We start from the raw sequence: 21,616 nt of genomic DNA, 5'->3' as shown, positions 1-21,616 counted from the left end.
GGCACATGCCTGGGTTGCAGGCCAGTTCCCAGCACGGGATGCACAAGAGGCACCCATACATTGATATTTCTCTCCCTCTCTCCTTCCCTTCCCCTCTAAAGATAAATAAATAAAATGGAAAAAAAGAAAAAAGTAAAGGGCCTTGGGAGCTTATAGTGTGGTAAGGCAGGCACACCCACTCACTGTTCACACACTACGAGTAAACTTGGGACCAGAGGTGCCTGCAGTCTCTGGACCTATGAAGACCAAGGGACACACAGGCCTGGCCCTTGTCCTCATCAGGTAAGGGGCACTCATCTACCTGTTTGCTTTGTCCTGCCACTGTCTCTCCAAGCCAGCTCTTGCCAGCCCAGAAAGTGGGGGTCAGGGGTGGGAGCTGAGTTTGAGCAGGTAGGGAGTCAGGCAAGTCCAAGTAGGCCACCCTTCTCTGGGTTTTCTGCCAGCACAGGGATCTTTGGGTCCTGAAACAAATGTCCTCCCGCTGTGCTTGTTTCCTGTCCTCCTCCCCCACCCCTACCATGAGGCAGGAGTTGGAGCCAGCTGCTCCAGGGCTGAAATCCAAACCAGCCATTGTGCCCCACCTTTCGGCTGTGTCTGACTCTGTGTGCTTGTGTGCTGGTGGGGATTTCTGTGTGCCCCAAGGGTTGCTGTGCCAAGTCCCAGTCTCTGGGTGTCATGCTTGGGGTACCTGGAGATGCCTGCTCAAGGAAAGGGAGGAAGCTGGGAGAGGGTAGATACCAGCTGTAAGTTTGGGGGATAGTTGGAAAGTGGCAGAGGGGGACACTTTGCCCACTGATGGGACCAGTGTGCAGTCATGTAGCTAGTGTCCAAAATGTTGAGAGGGGGAATGTGTCTCTCTGGGACCCTGAGCGTGTGCAGACACATGTGCACAGGCCTGGAAGGATGAGGGGCTCACCCTCTCCAGCATTATGAGTGTAAAACACAAGCAGTACCAAGATTTCACATGCCTCACACGCTTGTGAAGCCCCTGCCACCCTGGCTCCACCCATGCCCGTGAGGAGGTGGGGAGGCAGCCACAGCACAGGCAGGTTCCAGCCTCTCCAGCAGTGGCTAAAGGAGCCATCCCCAAGGTTTACTTGAAGCTTCTGGAAGCTGAACCTCCTCTGTTAACCTTTTATGTATAAACAATTACTTGGTCTATTACATTCAAGGCCAAATTTCAGATAATCACCCGGGATGGAGGGAAGCCCTCCCAATTCAGCAAAGAGACTTGGGACCACAGACCTGCCTAGTCTCTACTGGGTCAGAGTGAAACAGGACCTGACGAATGAGTCCCAGGGTGGTCTGGAACGGGGAGATGAATTGTTTCTTTGGTGTTTTCCAAGCGTCCCCAGGATGAAGAATCAAAGTCTGAGAGAGGAGGCACAGGTTTTCACCTCAGGGAGCCCAAACTCTGAGAGGGGAGACAGGCCTGTCCTCAGGGAGTCCCAGCCTCAGAGTTGGGAGAGGCAGGACCCTACCAGAAGCCAGAAAACAAGACTTGGAATCATTTAAAGATGTATGGGATGTATATTTTAAGTACTTTTTTCAGGAAATATTTTTTTTATTGTGGGTAATGTTTACCATTTTAACCATTTTAAGTGTACAGTTCAGCGGCATTAACGTGGACGACCATCGCCACTCTCTAGCTCCAGACCTTTTTCCTTCTCCTAAACTGAAACCCTGCCCCTACTGAACACAACTCCCTGTCTTTGCTTCCACCAGCACCTGGCAACCACCCCTCCATGTTGTGTTTCTGTGAATTTGACTGCACCAGGTATCTCATATCGATGAGATCACATAGTATTTTTCCTTTCGTGATTGGCTTATTGAACTCAGCATAATGTCCTCAAGGTTCATCCATGTTGTAGCATGTGTCAGAATTTCCCTCCTTTTTATGGCTAAAAAATATTCCATTGTGTGTATACACCACATTATGTTTACCCATTCATCTGGCAACGGACACTTGGGTGGCTTCTTCTCTTTGGCTATGAATAGTATTGTTGCACATATCGGTGTACATATGGGCGTTCACTTGCCTGAGTTTCTGCCTTCATTATCTTCTAAGGGTTAAGTGGTTTTAAGAATATTAAAGAATGAGAGACCCCACCAACTTTCGAGGTCTTTAAAATTGCATTTCTTGCCCTGGCTGGTGTGGCTCAGGTTGGTTGGAATATTGTCCTATAACCAAAAGGTTGCAGATTCAATTCCTGGTCAGGCACATACTTAGGTTGTAGGTTCAGTCCCCAGTATGGCTGCCTATGGTCCCCAGTCCAGGCATGTACAATCGATCCTTCTCTCTCACAGGAGAGATGATGTTTCTCTCTCTCCCTCCCTCCCTCTCTAAAAAGCAATAAAATATGTCCTCTGGTGAGGATAAATATAAAAAAAACAAAGTAAAATTGCGTTTCTTGGGCTCCCATCAAATCCAACATACCAAGTTAGGAGAAAGACATTTACACATAATATAAGTTTATCCCCCAGGGTGGCAGCTGTGGGCTTCTATTAATAGACAGAAGAATCAGGAGATGTGTATAACTTAAATCTGCGGAAGCAGACTAAGTTATCGCCTCTTGAAGTTTTGAAATCATTGTCAAAACAACCATGTAACTAGGGTTCAGCGTGTCCAATCAGAGTCACGAGTAAGAATATAGGCAGCCTCCTGGTTTCAAACTATAAGTAGACAATGTCAATTGCAACCATAAACATTGCATATGGCTTCACGGCCCTTCTCGCTGTCATGATGAACAGTTCAGAGGACTATGGGGTTGAGTCTAGGATGATTTCAACTCTTTAGCAGTTTTCTCCAATACCTGGAGCTCAAAGTTCTATCTTTGTCCAGAACCCACTTCTATTTCAAGGCTCTGGACTCCACGCACGCCGCCGCCTCCATTCCAGCTGGGAAACTAGGTCTACAGAAATAAAATCAGGAGAAAGAACTATCTTCAGTCTGGATGGATTGTGTCCTGGGAAGCACTTGACCATGCTTGTGCAGGTGGGCCCTGCGGCCACTGCAGCCCTGTGGACACAAGGCACAACCACATGAAAATGGCTATCAAAATGCAGTGAGCCTATTTTGCAAATTGCAGTTACTTCACGAAACCCTGAAAGCCTAAAAGAGGTCTTTAGTCTTCACCACCTTCCAGTTGTCTTGCAGGGATGGTAAATAATTATGTAATTGTGGTCTAAGGAATATACAGGTACACATGCATCTACAGAGGGAGTGATGAGGTAAACTAGTCTCTCCCCAGTAAAAAGATCTTTATCTCACATATTTTAAAAGTTCAAAATTCCGGAGGACTGTGACTTTTTTTCTTTTCAAAGGCATGTTTATGTTTACTGATACTTTCCCTTTTTACAAAATATGAACTTGAATCACTTTTCAAATTTATATACCATAAGTTTGTTTACCTGACAGTTCATGGGCCTCCTTCTCTCTGTGGCTCCCTCTGTGGATCACAAAACAAATTCGGAAAAGGTACAGAGGAGGAGGTCTAGGGGTCAGCCCTAAGAGGAACTCTGCTTCTGCATTTTCTCTTTCAGGCAGACTCCCTTTAGTAAGAAGTAAAAGTCTTATTTCAAAAAATCTGAGTTTGTGGTCTTTTTTAAAAGATTTATTTATTTATTTATTAGTTTAGAGAGAGGGGAAGGGAAGGAGAAAGAGAGGGAGAGAAACATACATCCTTTGCCTCTAGCAGGCCTCCAGCCCCAACAGAGGACCTGGCCAGGCATGTGCCCTGACCAGGAATCAGCGTCTAGGACCTTTGGGTCTTCAGGATGATCCCCAACCCACTTGGCCACACCAGTCAGGGCTGAATTTCACATTTTGGAGGTATTGTACTGGCAAATTAAGAGGAACCACGCAGAAACGTATAATGATTAGACCTTATTTTAAGCTCTGCAAGAGCTTAAACCAGTATGATTGATTCACTTAGTGAAATTTTATTAAATTAACAATAATAAAAATTTGTATGGGATTGAAAGCGTGGAGAGGATGGGAAATAAAGATGACTGACCTGTCCCTCTGGGGAGTACCTGCAAAGGTTTTTTGTGTGTTGGTGGAATGAGTTCTTGAGGCCAGCTCTACCAAGGGACAGACCCATCTCCTGTTCCCTTGGCCCAGGGAAATGGGACACCTCTCTGCTCTGAAATGTTCATGAGCAGTGGAAGGAAGAAGGACAGGGGAACAGATGGAATTCCTGGACAATTGTTCCGGCTGTCACCAGAGAGGACAGGCGGGAGGGAGCACTGGATAATTTACCGAGGAACAGATGCTGAGGCGCCTCCGGAACCATCTGGCCAAGAGAGGCCTGGGCTCGGGGTGGATGTTGTCTTTAGATCTGAGTAAACTCCTCGGCCTCCAGCCCACGCCATTTCCTCTGCCTAAACTGTGGCTTTCCCAGGAGGACTCTGCTCCCTGAGGACCCACCTCCCAAGTTCCACCTGGTTCTCATTCCACTCCTTTCTTTTCTGAGCCTGGCTTCTGTCTTTGCTACTATTACTGATAGGGACAAATCTGATCTTGAAAGCCTGTAATACATTTTATGCTGTAGTATTTCTTTCTTTTTTTTCACTGATTTTTGAGAGAGACAGACAGACAGAGGCAGAGACAAAGATATAGATTTCTTGGTCCACTTATTCATGTATTCACTGATTGACTCTTGCATGTGCCTGACCAGAAAATAAGGCCACAACTTTGGTGTATCCAGACAGTGCTCTAACCAACTAAGCTACCTGGCCTATTTTGTAGTATTTTTAATCTCTCCTTTCTACTTCTATATCCCAAAATCCCTCTATCACTAATCTCCATGATATTTACTAATTCAATAAACATTTATTGAATACCTACTGTGCTAGGAATTGTTTTAGACACTGGGGCTACAGTGATGAGTGAGAAAAAGTCCCAGACTTTTGGGGTTCACATTATAATGGAAAATGGTCAATAAACAAAGACATATTTAATATGTCAGATAACAATAAGTGCTATGAAGCAAAAAAAATTAAGGAAAGGTAAGAAAGAGTGGCTGAGGATGCTGTTTTAGATAGAGTGACCAGGGAAGGCTTCCCTGAGGCAGTGACATATGAGCAAGTCATGCATGGGAGTAAATATCTGGAGGAATAACATTCCAGGCACAGGGAAGAGCAAAGCTAAAAGCCCTGAGGCAGAATTATGCCCAGTGCATTAGAGGATACCATGCTATTTATTCGTTAAGCAATTATTGTGTGCCAGGCACCTTCTGGGAAATAAGGAATATGAAGATGCAGTCACACAGAATCTGCCTTGTGGGAGCGTCAGCTTAGTGAGGGATACAGCATGTACATGAATAATGACAGCACAAGTTAGCTACAATGAAGTTATGTGCAAGTGCAAAAGGAGCACCAAATGCAGGGGGATTGGAGAAGAATTTCCGGAGGAGGTGACAGTTTGAGCTGAGGGTTGAAGGAGAACAGGGCTTGGGCATTTTAAGACCTGAACGAATACACAGGACAGTTGGGAACCTGTAGTCCCCGGAAGAAGTGGAAAATTAAGCTGGCGAACATGTAAGAGGCTGGATCCTGCGGATCTCTGCGTGAGAAGCTACTTTTCTTCTTTGGATGATGGGGAACTAGTGCTAAGACATTCCCGCCATATTTTTATGCTGTTTTCCCCTACTCTTTCTTTCTTTCTTTTCTTTTCTTTTTTTTTTTTTTTTTTTTGAGTACCAGAATCTCTCCCCATCCTTCCCGCTATCGCCTTACTCCTACACCTCCTTCCAGCTCCCGCAGCCGGCCGCTTTTAGGACACACCCATCTTTCCCCCATCCTGCTCCCAGCATGAGACCACGCCCCATGACACGCCCCCGATGACGCACGGCGCGTAGAGCGTGGGGATTCCTGAAGCCGTGGCCACTACCCGGCCTGCCCCGCGACAAGATGGCGGTCTGAAGGCTACGGGCAACGGAAGAAAGTTTGTTGTGGGATGGGAGTAGTTGGCGGGGAGGCTGGGGTTTGGGGAAGAAATTGTGAGAACACTAACATGGAGTAGGGGCGGAGGAGGGTCTAGTTCCGGAGTTTAGAAAAGGAAATGGAATGGGGGAAAGTTCAGGGGAGAAAGAAAAAGGGAGAGTGGGTGGGAAGGGAGGGGCCCTAGGATCTAATGGCAGCCCTGGGGGAGGGGTCCAAAGCAGGGTACCAGAGGTAGATGTGCAGGCCCTGGAGAAGCTGACTCACGAATTGGAGGGGAATTATTTTTAACCGAGATTAAAGAAGCCTGGAGCATGTGCGACTGTACCATGCTGGTGGGAGAGGAATGGGGTCTTTCCTGTGGAGGAGCATAGTGGGGAAGCAGAAAGAGAAACCTGGAGTATGATGGGTAGGTTTGGTAAGGAAGGAACTAAAGCCAGTCAATGAATCTCTTCCGCACTTAAATCAGCCTTTCCACAGTTCTTATAGAAGCATCTGCCCCAATTTCAGCTGAAGACTCAGGGGCCCCAGGGACTGGAGGAATCACAGTGCCTTCTTGGAAGAAGAGGTAGCAACTTGCCCAAGCCCAACCCCAGAGCGGGTAAGGTGGCCTCCTTTGACAGGCTGTCATGCACCCTGGAAGCAGGATGCATGGGTTCTGAATGATGCTGAGAATCATTTAATCTGAGGAGGGCGCTCTTTTATAGACATTGCCCTTTGCCTGTGGTCCCTAAATTAGTGTTCTGCTTAGATTGCACGGTGGTTTTTGAGAGTTGGATGTAGAATTGAGCCTCGTGTACCTTTAGCCATTTAAGCAAGCGAACATGGGCAAGGGCCTAGGGATGAGGCTGAAAATATTTAACACATCCCTGTCACAAGCAGTTTCCTACATGTTCACTGTATCTTCTTCAGTCTCCCATCACAGTTGCAGTTTGGCATCCTGCCTGAAGTGGAGATTTGTGGGTGACAAATGGTGGGGAGTCAGGAGAAAACAAATTTCTGATGGTATTCACTAACCATTTAAGAACCTACTGTCACCAACTCCTGAATTCACTCTTGTAGCATTTCTACTTTTTTTGATCTTTTCTTTTGGTAAGAAGGGCTCCTTAGTGTTCTTGGGGATGTGGATTTGGTGATAGGTTGGGTCAGAGGAGGAAGAAAGGCAGTTTGGGATTAGGGAGACAAAATCCAGTTTGATGTATGGTAAGAGGTCAGGCTGACTGGTGTAAAGCTCTAAGAATGTTTATTACATAACTGTCGAGACCCGTGGTATCTGAGAACTGCTTTACAGTCTGGACCAATGTGGTGATGGAAGCAAAGGACTGTAGAACTTGCCCTTCTCTTTTTTGGTAGCTTGTTTCTCTTTTGTATTCTCATCAAACCACATAAAAAAACTCAGGTTATTAGCCAAACTAAGCATGGCTTTAGAGATAGGGGACTTGGGGTTGGAGAAAAAGGAAGGGGTCTCGAGCCACAGAATGCAGTGAATATGGTTCTCACTTTCTCTGATGCCCTGTCCTTATACTCAAGCCAGAGTTGGAAGTAGGCTTCTTACTGAAGCCTGTTTCAGGGCCGGCATCTGCTCCATGACTGGACTGGGAAGTCAGGTTTGATTAAGGACACCTCACTAACCGTCTCCTGCTCCTACTCCCCACCCCCACTCCCAAAATGTTTGACTCCAGATAGGCCAATGCAAATCTCTGTTACTAGGCCAGCTTCAGTACCTTCAGGTACCTGAAGCACTGATGCCGTTTGGTTGTGATCTCTTAGAAGGTTAGGAACCTTTTCTATCTGAGGGTACTTTGTGGATGTCCTCTTGGAAATTGTCATCAGCAAGGACAATGTGGTGAGTGCACATACAGGTTAAGAACACTGACTTGGGAGCCAGGGTGCGTAGTTCTCGTCCTGGCTTTGCCATTTGTAGCTCTGTGACCTTTAGAAATTACATAGCGCTCTGTGGCTCAGCTTTTTCATCAACCAATGGGTTTGGTAAGAGTACCTATCTCATAGGGTTATGAGGGTTAAATAAGTTAATATGTTAATGCATTTAGAACAGTACCTGACCCTCGATATGTATTTGTTGTTTTCGTGTTAGATCTCAGCACTGATTTCTGCTTCATGATTGAACTTGTAGTCTCTCTATGGAGGACCTGAACTTGTTTGGGCTGCCATCCTGATGTTAGAGATGGGAAGTACAGCTTTCTAATGTATTTAAAGTAATGTTAAAATGCCAATGATTTCCTGCTGAAGCTTTGAAGCTGTAGAATTATCTTCTTTGCATTTGAGTGGTGATAATAACAGTAGTGCTTACTGAGCACATTTTATGTGCCTGGCACTTTTGTGAGTGCTTTAAATATATTAACCAATTTTTATAACAATGCTGTGAACTAGATACTGCTATTATCCCCATTTTACAGATGAGCAAATAGAGGTGCAAAATGGTTAAGTAAGTTGCTCAAAGTTTCCATGCTAGTAAGTGGCAGATCTGGGATTTGATACCAGGCAATCTGGCTTGGCAGTTGACCACCTTTTTTGGGATCTAGTATAAAGTTAACTATTAAATATGCCTAGTGGCTATTTGTATCTCTCTGTAATGATGGTTAGTTATATACCCATACTGTAGTAAAAATTTTTGATTATTAAAAAAAGTTTTAGCCCTGGCTGGTGTGGCTCAGTGGATTGAGCACCAGCCTGTGAACCGAAAGGTTGCCTACGCGATTCCCAGTCAGGGCACATGCCTGGGTTGCGACCTTAGAGGCAACCCATCAACCAGCAGTGTTTCTCACATGCATTGATGTTTCTCTGCCTCTCTTTCTCCCTTCCACTCTCTCTAAAAATAAAGAAATAAAATCTTTTAAAAAAAAGTGTTTAGAAACTGATCTCTTCATCACAGCTGTCTCCTTCCTCTTAGAAATAATAACCGTGCTGGAACTGTGGTGATAGAGACCTCTGTGCCGTGTTAACCACATCTGGACTCTCTCTTTGTGATTTGACTTGGCCTTTGGAAAACCTGGGGCCTGAGTTGGGTGAGCAGATTAACATTAGGACTAACACTAAGCATGGCTTAATGGAGTGTGTGTATGTGTGTGTGTTAATGTACATGTAAGTGTAAAGCTCATTTCTGACTTTGTTTACTAATATGAGCAATTGAAGCAGTCATCGTGTTAAATTCATGGACAGTCTGGCTGCATCTTTTAAAAATAGCAAGTAGCAAACTATACAGGAAAAAAAAATGCATGGCATTTTAAACAGTTCCCTCCTCCCAGCTTAAAAAGAAAATGGAAAGTGAATGTGCCTCTGCTGAGGCTTGTGTTGCTGAGGAAGACCATGGCTCAGTGCTCATCTTTTTTTTTTTTAGTCAGGCAGGAGGCCTTTGTGCTGCCTTGGGGCACAGGTGTGCCCCAGTTTGATAAACTGGCTTTCCTTTGCCCTCTTCTTTTTTTGGGGGGGGTGGGGGGTGGAGAGTATTTAAGACTCACTCTTCCCCTCTTTCTGAGTCACATCCTGTCTTTTAACTCACCCTCCGGGCCCATCTTTTTCTTAGTGAATGACTCTCCACCCTGCCATCAGAGTAGGCACACGCCTGGTGTCTAACCAGATTTCAGGGGATTGGGGGTTCAGGAATTAGGGCTTTCCCTGGGAATTCCTACCCAGCCCTGTGATGAACTCTTCTGTTCGTTGTGGTGCACGTGATTTTTGTCAGTCTCTGCTGCCCTCCTCCAATAACTTAGGAGCTGCCTATCTCTGGATAGTGTGTTTTATCTTGTGTTGCAGGCAGCATGCTGAGACACGTTACCTCTGTAGAGCACATCTTTCTGTTTTGGTAGAAGTCCTCAGACTTTGTTGATTCGGGTCACATTTTAGCAAATGATTAAACTGCAGGGTGAAGTCAGATTGATTTCGAGCTGATTCTCTTCACTGTTTTGTTTTAGTTGTCTAAATCATTTTCTTCTCACAACACCCCTTGTTATGTATTAGCTTCGAATCTAATCCCTTTGCATCCTTTCTACCACATTTTGGGTGCCAAGGACCCCTGAGTAAACTAGGCCTCATTTCTCACCCAGATTCAGCCTCTGAACAGCGCTGTAAACTCACCTCATTCTAGTTTTGGGCATCTGTAAGTGCTGGTCCTGCTCTGGAATGCATCCCCTCTCTTCTGTTTACTTTCCTTTTTGTCCTTCACGTCTCAGTTTAAATGTCACTTCCTTTGGGACCCCACACCCCCTTAACTGCCCTTTTTCTGTGCTTCTATTTTAACCCTTATCTTGTATTGTAATTGCCTGTTTACTTGTCTGACTCTTACAAGACCATAAGTGCCCTGAGAAAAGAGACTGCATTTTATTCATTATTGTATTTTCCTATTTAGGATAGTGCAGGGCACATAATAGGTGCTTTCTAGTGCTGTTGTGCATGTAGAACAAATGAAGTGTGATGGGCAGTCTTGCCCCACTCCATTCTATCTTCTTTGCTGAAATTATTTTTCTATTAAAAAAATATGTCTCGCCCTGGCTGGTGTAGCTCAGTGGTTTGAGCGCCAGCCTGTGAACTAAGGGATCGCGATTTGATTCCCAGTCAGGGCACATGCCTGGGTTGCAGGCCAGTTCTCAACAGGAGACACACAAGAGGCAACCATACATTGATATTTCTCACCTTCTCTCCTTCCCTTCCCCTCTAAAGATAAATGAATACAATCTTAAGAAAAATATGTCCCTTCCCTTAGAAATGCCATGGGTTCTACTTTTTCAGGATAAAGTCCATACTCTTTGGCTAGGCGTGCAAAAACAGTTCTTTACACTTCGCCCCAAACCCAACCCTGTTGCCTGAGTTGCTGCTACATCTGTCCTGTTCTTCCTTGCTTTTAAATTTCCTGCTGTCCTGAATGTGTTGTGGCTGTCCATTTACCCATTTACTTTGTTCTTTGCTTGTACACTGTACTCGCTGCATGATGCTTACCATGTGTCTGAAACTCTGCCCATTCCTAAGACCCAGCTCCTCTGTCACCTCCCATGAGATGACTTCCCTGCTCTCCTTTCCTCCTCTTGGCCCCCACAACACTGTGTTTGAGCCTCTGTTCTGGCACTTACCTTGTTGTATGGTGAGTTCTCTGTTGACTTGTCCATCTCTTTCACTGAGCCAACCCCCTCTAGAGGAGGGACCCTCCCTGGTCTCAGGGTGGGGGTGGGTCGATGGGGAAGACTGGAAGTGTGTGGGGGTGTGGAGAGTTAGGAGTGGGGTAAGCAGTGTATTAGAGTCTGATTTTGGAGCTAGGCAGACCTGGTTTAAATCCAGACTCTCCCTTACCAGCGGTGGGACTTAGGAAAGTGCTTAACCAGTACGACCCTTAGTCTCGTACCTTATAAAGTGTGACATGATTTTTTTTTTGCAGGAGTGTTGAGCATTAGAGAAAGTAAGTTTACAGCATATTGCATGGTGCCTGGCATGTGGAAGATACTCAGTAAATATTTGTTAAATAAATGAATTTCATTTTGAAAAACTCAGTGTATAAGAAAAGGCTTTGTTTTATTCAAGCTAGAATAAGCCTTTTGCTTTCCGCCAGGTAGCCAGGAGCATTTTTGAGGTGGGAGTAAAATTGAGAGTCTCCTTTCTTGTGATGAAGCAATAAAAAAGGTGAGGCTGGGGACACTGTCAGTGAGTAGCCTGTGCGAAATAAAAGATTGTTGACGCTTCCCCACATTCTTGTGTTGTAATGACTCCTTCGATGGGTCATGACATGCACTCAGGATTCGTGGTGACTTTGGTGAATACAGGTGGGGGTGGGTAGATGGTAGATTTGTAATGTAGTTAAGGCTGTGGATGACTGGATGGTGTGTTTGAGGATTCATGTTTTTTTCCTCCTGGTGGGTTTTTTTTCTCTTGGTGTTTTATGAACTGAAGAGTGTTGGCCAAAGCAGGTAGAACACATCTAGGCTTTGAGAAAGCCAGATTTTAGGGGGGCTCAGTTTTCTTAGGACTTTTTTGTTGTCATTCCACTTTTTTATGCATTCATTGGTTAATTCTTATATGTACTCGATAGTGGATCAAACCCACAACTTTGGTGTATCAGGACAATGCTGTAACCAGCTGAGTTAATCTAGCCTAGGCATGGAGGCTTTGATGATTTTCTTGTGCCACAGAACTGGCTTAACTCAGATACTGCCCAGAAATCACACTGGTAGCTGAGAGAGTTGCTGTCCTCTCTGCCTTTTTATTTTTCATGTAGTTGGCGGGGTTATTTCTTAGGGCGTCAGTTCTCAGCAGACACCAAGGGAAGTTGTTTCTAGAAGTCTGGACCTCTTAATTGTAAAATGCCAGGTGGTCCTCCAGGGTGAGTTTAAACTCAAATGAGGAAGATATGAAAATAAACTGGCAAAAAGGAAGTTTGGGTAGGAAGAAGCAAAGAGACTAAGAAGGAAAAAACTGAAAAAGGAAAAGGAGAATTGCGAAGGACAGAGGAAGAGAAGGAAAAGAACACAGGTGGAAAGGTGATAAGAGAAAAGGAAAAAGCAGTGAAGAGTGATAAATAAGGGCGAAGAAAGAGCAAGTGAGGAAGAAGTTGGAAGAGGGGATAGAAGGTAGTAGTTTGTCGCTAGTTTGTTGTTAGTCTTGAGAAGGCTGAGAAACAAGCCTGCTCTGAGGGGGCCTCCTTGCTCCTCATATTTCGGGTCCCAGGCAGGTAGGGCAGGCCGCCCTCAGAAGCTTCTTCATGGGCACTGACCCAGAGGGATCGCTGTGTGGAGGTGCTTGTAATATGCTCTTCAGATCAAACTTTTGCCCTTGTTTTATCTTGTGTGAATAGTAAATCTCAAACTTCATTACAAATTAATTAAAATGTTGATGAAATAATAAGTACTGCAAATACTACATAACAGACATAGTACTCAAGTACTATGCTTATTTCAGAAGATAAGTGCTTTTTTTTTAACTTCTAAGAAACCTTATCCTAAGGAATTGAAATAAAATATTCCTGTGGTCTTCAGTCTTTTAGAAGAAAATAAGTTCTTTAGTTCATCAGCCTTTCTTCAAAACTCATCATCAGATTGCTTGGAACTTACTGTACTGTGATACTATGATATAATAAGACATATATAGTGTCCGGCAGAAGTAACGCCTGCTTGAGTGGGGTTTGTAGGGCGATAATATGGGTGTGATAAGTTATAGTTTTAACTTGAACATTTCACCTAACATGTCATATGATGTGCTTGAGTGATATTGTTATGTTACAGAATTACATGCTTATGATTTTGTAATTTAAAAAAAAAAAGAACTTCTCAGGAGGGCAGGCTTCTTGTCTGGTCCTTGAGCCCCTGCCCCAGCCAGGCATCTCTCCTCTGCGCCCTCAAAGCACTCACCACACTCCAATGCAAGTGATTCTTTTTTTTTCTTCTTTATTTAAAATTTTAATTATTGTTCAAGCACACAGGTGGTTCTTAACCTGCCCCTCCCCCACTAGGGGCAAGGTCTTCTCTCTCTGCAGCTTCTTAGGGCCGAGGTCTTTTACTGAAGGCATTTAGGCCCTACATACCATAGTGTGATGCACATAGTGTGCACTTTTTTGCCCAAATTTTTTAGGGAAAAATAAGAATGCGCATTATACATGGGTAGTACCTGAAATACCTTGTGTCTGTTCCTGTGTTTTATTATTTGTTACATAACGTTTCTTGTACCATAATATGTTAAAAAAGTAAAAGCTAAAATTCCTTTATAATACAAAAAACCAAGTATCTAAATAGAAATAAATTAATAATTGGATTGATTAAACGAAAGATGATTTTCCTGAAAGTTTGGGCCAAAAATGTTTGTGCGCAGTACACACCAGAGAGCACTGTACAGGGCAAAGTGCGGCAGTAGTTGCCGAACATCCGGTTCCCGTGTGACCCCACCAGTCCTTCCTCAGAGAGACTGAAGCAGATAGGACTTATCTCGAACAACCTTTTGAACTGCTTATGAAGAGAAGTCTTGCATAAACAAAAGATGATAGTATTAACGATAGCATTACTGACTGGTTTCCAGGGTTGAGTTAATGTGGTTACATGGTCTTCCAGGTGCTTGGCTTCAGTCGTCTCCCTTTTCAGCCTTTTTATTTCAACATTCATCCCTCAGCCAGCATGACAGGTTAAAAGAGGAGGCGAAACACACCAGTATATTTTCTTTTTTAATCCTCACCTGAGGACATGCTTATTGATTTTAGAGAGAGGGGAAGGGAGGGAGAGAGAGGCATTGATCCCTTGTCTCTCCTATGTGCCCTGGCGGGACTGAACCTGCAGCCTGTGCGCTGACCTGAAATCAAACTCGTGACCTTTCAGTTTACGGGGTGACGTTCCATCCAACTGAACTGTACCAGCCAGGGCCACCAGTATATTTTCTTGCTGAATTAGCATCTATAAGTCTGGCTGCTGGCATCCTTTTTGTTCTTCATTAAGCTTCTTTTAGTGGCCCTATATCCTTCTTGTTTTTCTGGTTGTATCACTAGTCCTATCTTGGTGCGCTCCAAGCTCACATCCAGGTCTTGCTCCATCCTCGTGATGCCTGGACAATCAGAAGGCCGAAAGGAAAAGCTCTGGTATGATGTGGCACATCTTCACTGAGCGCACCTCGGTGGGAGTGATAAGCTACGTTGTATGTTAAGCAGAGTTTTTAAAAAATATTTATTTATTTTTAGAGAGAGGGGAAGGGAAGGAGAAAGAAAGGGAGAGAAACATCAATGTGTGGTTGCCTCTTGTGTGTCCCCCACTGGGGACCTGGCCTGCAATCCAGGCATGTGTCCTGACTGGGAATCGAACTGGTGACCCTTTGCTTCACAGGCCCGTGCTCAATCCACTGAGCTACGCCAGCCAGGGCTGTTAAGCAGATTTGAGAGTCAGCTGGGCGAGCCTCCTGGACTGGATTGTGCTGTGTATTTTTAGGCTTCAAAAGGACTGAGTCTCCTGGACGGGCCATGAGTAGACGAGTGGGGCCTCCTCTTTGTTAGTTACTATCTCAAAAGTGTCGGCTGCCTGCTCTCAGTGACATTTGGAATCCATAAAGGACAGAACTGCCATGACTTTTCTGTGGCTCCCTAGAGATGACTGTTTTCCATGCTTTGCACTGGAGTTGGAAACAGGGCTCTGTCTTAGTCTGTGGTCTTAGGCAAGTCTCTTAGTCTCTCTGTCACTTTGGAATGGGGGAGCTCCACCTGTCTGTGAGCTCATAAGGCTGCAAGGATCAAAGGGCATAAAGTGGAAGGGAGAGCTATTCCAGAATGGAAAAGTGCAGTGAGGACAGAGGGCTTTTGTCTGTTTGTCCGGGAGGTGTATGTTTTTGTCATAAATGTGTGTCTTTGTATAAATTACCAACCATACAGAAAAACATACAAAATAAAAAGTAAAAAAAAAACCTCCCCATTGCCCCTTTGTAAGCCCGTTCCCCAAAGATAGGGAACTAGTTCTAACAACTGTTAACCATTTATCACATATCCTTCTAATCATTTTGTATCCTTCTAGACAGTCCTAATAAAGTATTACTTATAAAATAAACAAAACTCATTAATAGTATATACTGTTCTTCAATTTGTTCTCTTCCCCTAACAAGTCACTTAGGGTTGAGTAGTCCCTGTTGGAACCTTTGAGGAGCCTGGCCGTAGCCTTCCTCCCAGCTCCGGGGTTCCCTTTGGTGCTAGCTAGCTCTTTGGGAGGGACGGAGAGGCTTCGCTGCAGGTTCTGGGCACAGCGGCCCTCTGGTTATCTCTGAGGGACCGTTTTTCATTCTGAGCTGAAACTCTGCACAGGAGTGCACTTGAGTAGGATTCAGAATGGATATAAGCATGGTGTGGGCATCAACACTTTATCCTATGTTTGTTTCTCCCCTCAGTCCACTGTCATTTTTGGCTGGGAAGAGAGTAAAATTGCCTGATTTTTGAACCTCTGTTTCATTGCAGGGGGTGTCCCTGGTTTCTGAAACCTTGGATTAGCCAGTTCACTTGCTACTCTACCTTTTGAAAGCAAACCAGGCCACCCCAGCTGGTGCTGATCATCCTTATTCTTAGTAGTAGTTTGTGTGGGTGAAGATTCTGAGGTCACCTGTCCATGGCCATGTTTTCCTATCAGTCCAGGGAACAGGTCAGAGCCCACTGCAAGCGTTCTTTGTCTTCTTGATGGTTCTCTCACCCTCTGTGGTTGGGCCTTGGCCTTTGGAGCTCTGGGGCAGTTGTCACGGAAATAGGGAGAACCCAGTGAGTGAGCAGTTGGAAGCCTACTGGAGGCTTCTCATGCCTGTGTTAATCATTAACCTCGGAGAGGAGCCAGGGCTACCTGTGGGGCCAGGTTGGTCACTATTCTCTCCTTTCCACCCCAAGTCATCTCAGCATCTGCAGTGCTACCCAGACAGAAGGGGGAATCCCTCCCTGTTTGTTTTCCCTTGACAACAAGTCTTTCTCTTTTAAGCACAAACAATATTCATCGATACATTTGCTGAAGCTTTCCTATTTTGCTGCCTCAGGGGTCATTTCTTGTGGGGCTTCTGGGGCTCTACTGTCATTGCTTCATTTGCCGGGAGATCTATAGGCCAGGGCCTGTGACTTCCCTTTGGGTGGTTCTGGGCTTGCTGTGAGGAGAATGCTTGCCTTTCAGGCCATTGCTCATTCTGAGAGAGTGGACTAGTCCCTGTTGGAGTGTGGGGAGCCTGGCTATAGCACAGCCTTTATCCTAACTCTGTAGGATCCTCTGGGACCAGCTCCCTGGAAAGAGCTGTCCCCCTGGCCCTTTCCAAAACTGAAAGGTGGCAGTGTGCCGCCCTTCCCTTGACTGGCCCAGAGCTGGGCCGCCTCACATACAGCCCCATTGTACTGTGCTTTCCATGCAGCTCTTGTTGCAGTATCTGATCCCTGGGCAAGTTCTCTCCCGGTCCCTTTCCTCAGAGCCTGTGGGAGGTGGTGGGGTGGACTCTGCCAGCACAGGCATGGGGTGGGTAGCAGCTGCAGCTGTGGGTGGCTTTGTTCTTAAGAAAAAAGCTCTAACAGAGCTTTCAGGGCTCTGGTGTAGCCTTGTGTCAGTGTTGGGGGAATAGGCGAGATAGGAGCAGCCCCCCATCTCCCTACAAGCAGTGATCTTTTTGCAACAGCTGACCAGCCAAAGAGCCTTGTTATGTGGCGTCAGGGAGCTGGACTCATCGGGCGGCAGGGGAGTGCTACCCCTCTGTGCCTGGCATGGTTTCCTGGCGGGAGGAAGCCCCTGAGGGTCTAACGCTAAGTCTGGAGGAGCTTGCCCTGTCAGGAGAGCACAGTGTGTGCCCTGGTCATCTGCAGCTTGGCGTTCCTTCTGTTCTGTCTTTGCAGCTCCGGAGTTGGGAGTTGGGCTGCTCACAAAGCCAGCTGTCTGTTTATATGGAGTGCCTGGAGGGTGTCCGCCATGAGTCTGTCACTAACCATGCTAACCAGGATTGCTGGCTGCTTGGGGAGAAGACACTAACCCTGTGAGTCTGACCTGGGCAAGCTAACCTGCCCTAGGAATACCACCAGCAGTGCCCCTGTCCTCGCTCCCTCCCCATAACCTGGCTGCCTCCTCCCCCTAGCCTACCTCATGCCATCTCCTCTGCTCTCTGGTCCTTATAACTGGGTTTCCTCCATCTTCCCAGTCTCCTCGCTCTGGGTGCGGATGTACCCCCTTCATGGCCAGGAGAGGAGGGCGACCTGTGCATCTGCCAGCCTGCTGCTGGACTCGGCCTCCCCTCAGTCAGTACCACGCTTTCCCATTCTTTCTTACTTTTTTTTTTTTTTTTAGATTTTTATTTATTTATTTTTAGAGGGGAAGGGAGGGAGAAAAAGGGAGAGAAATGTCAATGTGTGGTTTCCTCTCATGTGCCCTGTACTTGGGACCTGTCCCACAACCCAGGCATGTGCCCTGACCAGGAATTGAACCAGTGACCCTTTGGTTCACAGGCCAGTACTCAGTCCACTGAACCACACCAGCCAGGGCCCTTCCCATTCTTTCTTAAAGCAGAATTGGGTAGTTTCTGTTTAATATGCCTTTATCACCATGGAGTTAGAAAGTATCCCTCGGTTAGCATGCTGTTTGATGCCTCAGAGACAGATGGGAATTTTCTTGAGACTGAATAGTTTCTTCTGTTTTTCAAGAAGGGAAGATTGAATGGTGTCCCCATTATTTTCACTGCAGGTTAATAATTTAGAATTAGCTGCAAGGTTCTCCTTGGGGTTAGGGAGGTTGAGGAAAACCTCAACCTAGTTGTGAGAATTTCCTTGGACAGAAGTGTGAAGCTTCTTAAACTGAAATCGAGCCCAGAGCCAGGTACCCATCTGAGATATGGCTCCCATTGGTGACTATTACTCTGGTAAGCCGAGTGGGTGGAGTTTGGTCCCCCACTGTCTTCCATGGCTGGAGCTTCGGTGGACTTTAGCCGAGAAGAGCTGGGAGGGGCACCTTAGCCCAAGGAAACGGGACCTGCTTTGGATTCCACAGTGAGCCTAGGAGAGGCTCTGGCCTCAGGCTGGGAGACTGGCAAACGCTGTGCCATGGAGAAGCTCCCACCGAACCCCTGTCTCCCTCTAGGGTTGGAGAGGACAAAGGGGTTCTGGAAATAACAGGAAGGCCAATTGCTTGGAGCTCCCTGGTGTTCTGCACAGGTAACTCTAGACAGACTGTCTGTGTCTCCAGTATCTGGAAGCTGTGCAGTATGGGGTAGTCTGGGTAGGGAAACTTGAGACCTGCGGGTGCTCACAGTGGTTCTGTACCATTGGGCTAGGAGGGAACAAGGCACGGGGGCTGTCTGCTAGCACGGTGTGGGAATGTGTACGTATGAGAGCTGGTGGATGCTAATCAGACGTCTAGGGACCTAGAATAGGGAGTGAACAAGCTGAAGGGGGTTGTGGCTTGGCTCCGACCAGGAAAACCGAAGGAGACTGGAGGGGAGCCGGAGTTCAGGGCCACCTCTCACTTTGATTTTCCAGCTTAGGAGCGGGTATGGGGGCTACTGTCAAGTGCTGGTTATGATCTTGGGGGGGCTGGCCCTCCCTTTATGAAGGGAGGTTTGGTTTGCTTGGACCATCATCAGTAGTCTTTAGCCCCTTTATTCCCTTCTGGTGTTTGTTCGGTTGAAGTCAGGTGATAGACTTGAGGTGTTTGCTCAGGTGGGGAGCCAGGGGAGCACTCCAGGTCGCCATGCTAGTTCTGAGTCCTCAGGATTACTCTGTGGCAGAAAAGTCCCCACCCCTATTGGAGTTTGAAAACCTGTCAATCCGTTCTGCTTAGAGCAGGCAAAAGGCCAGGTCAGGGCCACAGGCAGCCTGTCCCAATCGGGTGAGGTTGTACTTGCCCAGAAGGGTGGCAGGCTTGGCTGTTGGAGGGGCAGCAGGGCTGGTCTGGGCACAGACCGGCATCTTCCAGCCTAGTCATGAGCTCAGAGCAGAGCCTGCCCAGGCCCCACCCTGTGAGCTGCTGGCTGCTTGCCTGCCACGCGCCCAGGATTGCTGAGGGCTTTGCTCATGTATCTCAGGAACAGCTGCATGCCGGAAACCGGGGGCTGACGGCAAGCAGGAGGGACACCCGGGGGTCGTGTGGGAAAGCTGAGCCCCAACAGCTCTGGTAGGGTCTGCTCACTGTGCTGGAGGACTGTTCTGCTGTTCACTGACAGTCCAGGTGGAGAGGGGTCCTTGCTGACTCACCTGGTTACAGGCCTGGGCCTTGCAGGGTGGTAGTTTGTACTTTTGCGCCTTGGTTGGAGGTAGAGCCTGGATTTCAAGGGCTTGAGGTGCAGCTTCCTCCATGCTTGCAGAGTTCAGAGACTACATACCGCCGAGGACAGTAACTTTCCGCTGAGGACAATTCCCACAGAGGAGACTTTGGTCCCAGTATGATCAGACATTCATGTTTCAGTGGTTGCTTAGGGGCTTCAGGAAGGGCCTGTATTTATTTTTATTGTTTATTTATATCTTGCTGGGTTCTGAGAGAATTAAGGCAGCATGTAGCACAGCTGGGGTATTCTGAAGATGGGCTGGTTTTCCTGTCACTTTAAAAGCAGTAGTGATTGCTGATTCTGAGTTTTCTTGAGTGCATTATGAAGACACACTTTAATGATTTTGGTGGTACTTTATTGGCCCTTCATGATTGAGAAAATTGAGTTCATTGACCCCTCAAGTGCCCCACTTGCCTGATTCAGTGCCAGCTATGAGCAGAAAGGCGTATCATTAGGATGGGAAATGGTGCCGTAATTTCCTAAAGAGAGCAGGGGTGGTGTGGTGAGCAGTGTGGCATTCAGACTTTCTAGGGCAGGGCAGTGGAATGAAGTCGTAGAGCAGAGCTTGGAAGCTAGAGGAGACACCCGATGGGGGAAGGCAGAAGTTTGAAAAGCCAAAGAACCACACCCGTTTTGGATTTACTCCAGTCTTCCTCTGCTGGGCCAGTGTTGAGAAGGTGGCCTCTGAACCCTCAGAGGGATGCTTGGACCTTCCTCTCCTGCACCTTTAAATTTGCCCTGCGCCTTGGGCAAACCCACAGAAAAGGTGGCAGAAGGAACTGAGAGGGTGTCCTTGGCTAAGAGCTTGAATGTTTTTGCTGTTGCCTCCTGTGGGTTTGCTGGGAGTACAAGTAAGGCAGTGGTTTGAAGAGAATTGGGATTCTGAAAAGTTTTCTCCTTACGTGGCTCCATCTCTGGCAACAGTGATTCCTGACCACAGTGGAATTCCTGGTCGCATACGCGTACTTCATATCCACAGAAAGGAGCAGGTATGCTTGGCAAATTTGTTCTCTGATTCAAGGATACTGCTCCGCCAATTTCTGGCACAGATTTCTCCTTATATCTGTCTCTGTCTACATTCTCTGCTCAGCTGTTCAGGTTCACAGTGCAGGTTCACTATGCGTGCGAGTCCCATTTCTAATGAAAGCAGACTTTGTTCTCTGGAGGCAGTTAATCATGCCCCATGGGCTGTAATCAGGGAGAAGGTATTTGATACAGGGCAGGTGGCAACAGGCAGCGTGCACCGACTGGCAGATTGCAACATGGCAATTAGGAAGCTAATCACCCCACTCCCCACCCCAACAGATATGGGGGTTGAGTCTCTTCTCCAAACTGATTTGGAGTGAGTGAAGAATGAGTACTATGCAGAGGAGGCAAGAGAAGGCGGGGGGTGGGGGGCAGGAGTTGGTGGGGGGCAGTGAGGGGTGAGGAGAGCTGCGTTTCCTTCTCACCTCACCTCCCTGAGATGGGGAGGGTTTACTGCTCTGGGTGTCTCCCTCCATAGTGCCTGCAGGTCCAGGCCAAGGAGCCTCAGACCAGACTGGGTCAGCCAGAGGTCTTACCCTAGGCCTCAGCCCCTTTCCCAGAGCACAGCTGTACTTACAGTGCAGACCCAGCACGTGATCTGGTAGTCCCACATCCCCAGTCGTCTGCCCCCAGTTCCTTGAAGCTTGGGTAGGTGAGGAGTGGGATCCTTCCCCTCTCAATTTCTTGACCTTCCAGAAGACCAATTTCTTGAACATGCCCTGAAGGAGGGCACCAAGAGGCTGAGATGCCCCAGAGGTGGCTTGCTTGCTCCTCAGGGCCCAAGGCCCATTGTGAACATCCAGCTGCTTTCCCTGGAGTTCTTTTCTCCACGCAGGGCTGAACTCCTCCTTGGGCTGAAACACCACAAGGCCACCTGGGAACCTCTGGGTGGAGGACGTGTGGCCAGTGGAGGCTGAACCTCATA

At 46.9% G+C, this 21,616-nt stretch overlaps 1 protein-coding gene across 12 annotated transcripts in view; it reads left to right on the top strand.

Moving 5' to 3' along the window:
* The first annotated feature begins 5,868 nt into the window (after positions 1-5,868).
* TJAP1 (tight junction associated protein 1) overlaps positions 5,869-21,616 on the top strand; it is a 25,932-nt gene continuing 10,184 nt past the window's right edge. For 4 of the 12 annotated variants that reach the window (XM_053668343.1, XM_053668341.1, XM_037154061.2 and 1 more), the window contains exons 1-3: positions 5,883-5,947; positions 6,413-6,544; positions 17,252-17,388. The gene's annotated coding sequence lies outside the window, so the exon portion shown is untranslated. Of the gene's footprint in view, positions 5,948-6,412; positions 6,545-17,251; positions 17,389-21,616 lie in introns of all 12 variants that reach the window. The other 8 variants (XM_053668334.1, XM_053668342.1, XM_053668333.1 and 5 more) reach the window with 6 other exon arrangements.

The sequence above is a fragment of the Artibeus jamaicensis genome, unplaced genomic scaffold (genome assembly GCF_021234435.1).
Source record: "Artibeus jamaicensis isolate MK-2021 breed Jamaican fruit bat unplaced genomic scaffold, CSHL_Jam_final contig_484, whole genome shotgun sequence".
NCBI lineage: Eukaryota > Metazoa > Chordata > Mammalia > Chiroptera > Phyllostomidae > Artibeus > Artibeus jamaicensis.
This window is presented reverse-complemented; position numbering and strand designations above follow the sequence as displayed.